At 41.9% G+C, this 2,068-nt stretch overlaps 1 long non-coding RNA gene across 1 annotated transcript; it reads right to left on the bottom strand.

Moving 5' to 3' along the window:
• Window positions 1-1,643: 1,643 nt before the first annotated feature.
• LOC124698736 lies at window positions 1,644-2,068 on the bottom strand. Its single transcript, XR_007001082.1, has 2 exons — window positions 1,934-2,068; window positions 1,644-1,696 (listed from the first exon to the last, which is right to left on the bottom strand). It is a non-coding gene; the product is annotated as an uncharacterized LOC124698736 (long non-coding RNA).

The following is a 2,068-nucleotide window of genomic DNA, read 5'->3' as shown; positions in this document are numbered from 1 at the left end:
TGGCTACAACAAATCGGTGATGGTTTATCATTTTTAGCGTGAAAAGTAATGGCTACAAGAAATTGGTGATGGTTTATCATTTTTTGCGTGAAAAGTAATGCCTAGAAGAGTTTATAATGCCTAAATGCCGACAGAGAAAGAGAGGGTGGTGGGCCCGATCAGAGAAAGAGAGGGGTTATCCTGCCCTTTAGATCATACGATCAATGGTCGGCGGGCACGATCCGCGTGATAAAGGGCTAGACCAATCAGGGGAAGGTTGGGCGTCTTTGAGAATTTGTGAAGGGAGGGGGCAAAACTGAGTAGTATCAAGGAACCAAGGGCACGTGAGTAGTAAACAGACTAAGGCTCCGTTTGGATGTTTGTATTGGCAGGCTTGGCATTGCATTGGGTGTAATATCAATGTCATGAGATATTCACATTGAGATCAATACCAATATCTTTGTTTGGATGTTTAGATATTTGGATTGTGGAATTGATATCCTAGTTGAATGCCAAAACCTGTTTGGATGGTAAAAGTGATGTATTGCATTTGTATGAGAGTTTGATCATAATACATGTTTGCAAACGATTTTCTTTGTAAGTTTTGAATACAGAATGATTGTATGACATAACAATTAATAAAATGCAAAAAAAATATAAATTTATGACATCATCTTTTAACTTTAAACAAACATGGAAAATGGAGTGAACATAAATTCATAGGAGCAATACTATTCTTCAAAATATGACAATAGCAACACAATAACAAGTTCCTTGCATAATTCAAAAGGTTCACCACACGTTACGATCCGGTACGCAATATTACAAGTTCTTAGGATAGGTCGCACATGTCATATGAATTAAACTCGCACTCCTCTAATTCAGCATCAACAACCATTCCTTCCTGAAGGCCATGGGGAGCTCCATAAGTGCTTGGAATAAGCGTTCACTAAGGATCAACTTACCATATGCTCGCAGCTTGTCACTCTGAGAAAAATCTGGTATCTTATCAAGTGCGGCAAGGATATCAAGTGCGGCAAGGATATCAGCAGGAGGAGTAATCTGTGGCATGGGTAATGGCTCAGTTGTCTTCAAAGCATCATTGAATGATGTCTTCAACTCTCCAATCATGCACAGAATTGCGTCACACGCCCGCTGCTTCTTTGGAGCTGGTTCAACAGATTCTGGAGAGATTTCATTGTCTTCTGGTTGCGGATCTGCAGCAATCTCAGCTCCTGTCCTAGCATGGAGAGAGAGAATGGCTGTTAACACTTCTGAAAAGTGTGTGCTAATAGTCCATAACGACCTCTTGTACTGACCTCGCAGCAACCTCATTTTCAGACCGTGACCAACTACTAGCAAAAACATGGCAACCTTTTCTTCCACAGCAACAAACACACTACCACGGAGACCACACCTCTCACGCAATATAGTGCACAAATCATGAAAGTTCCTTTTAGTTAAACGAAGTTGATCATAGCATGCTACTTCGCTGCCATCATACATATCTTTTAGCAGGTACTTTCTTAAACTCAGTTTATGCTCATCATCATTAAAGCTTCCTAATTCCCTCGGTGCCCTTCGTGAGCTAAGGTACGCCATAGCAAGAAGAATGGAGTGGAAGTATTGTTCAGTCAATACAATCCTTCTTCTCTTTCTTCTTCTGTTTTCTTCCGTTATATAAGAAACCAATTCTAATTCTTCGCTCATTTTCCAACTACAATATACATCAATTTTATTAGCATGCCATATAATTTGTAACCTAGACAGTAAATAGCAACACCAAATTATGAGAACTTTGCAAACAATTCACATCACCATTTTAACACACAATCACACATACAAATAATTCACAGATAACTTGATTGAAAATTAAACTTCACAGAGATTTGGGGGAGAGGGGGGCGAACTCAGTAGCCGGCCATGGCAGCCAGAGGGGCGGGGAGAGGATTACCTGCGCGCGACGCCGGGTCGGGGAGATCAAGCTCGCCCCGTCCTCCTCACTGCTGCTCGCGACCTGCAGACAACATCTGTGAGGGGCGGGTCGATTCAGCAGGGGAAAAGGAAGGGCGATGTCGAGGGAGAGGGC

This window comes from Lolium rigidum, chromosome 3 (assembly GCF_022539505.1).
Source record: "Lolium rigidum isolate FL_2022 chromosome 3, APGP_CSIRO_Lrig_0.1, whole genome shotgun sequence".
In the NCBI taxonomy this organism is placed as follows: Eukaryota; Viridiplantae; Streptophyta; class Magnoliopsida; order Poales; family Poaceae; genus Lolium; species Lolium rigidum.
The sequence above is the reverse complement of the archived record's forward strand: the minus strand, read 5'-3'. Positions and strand labels throughout refer to the sequence as shown.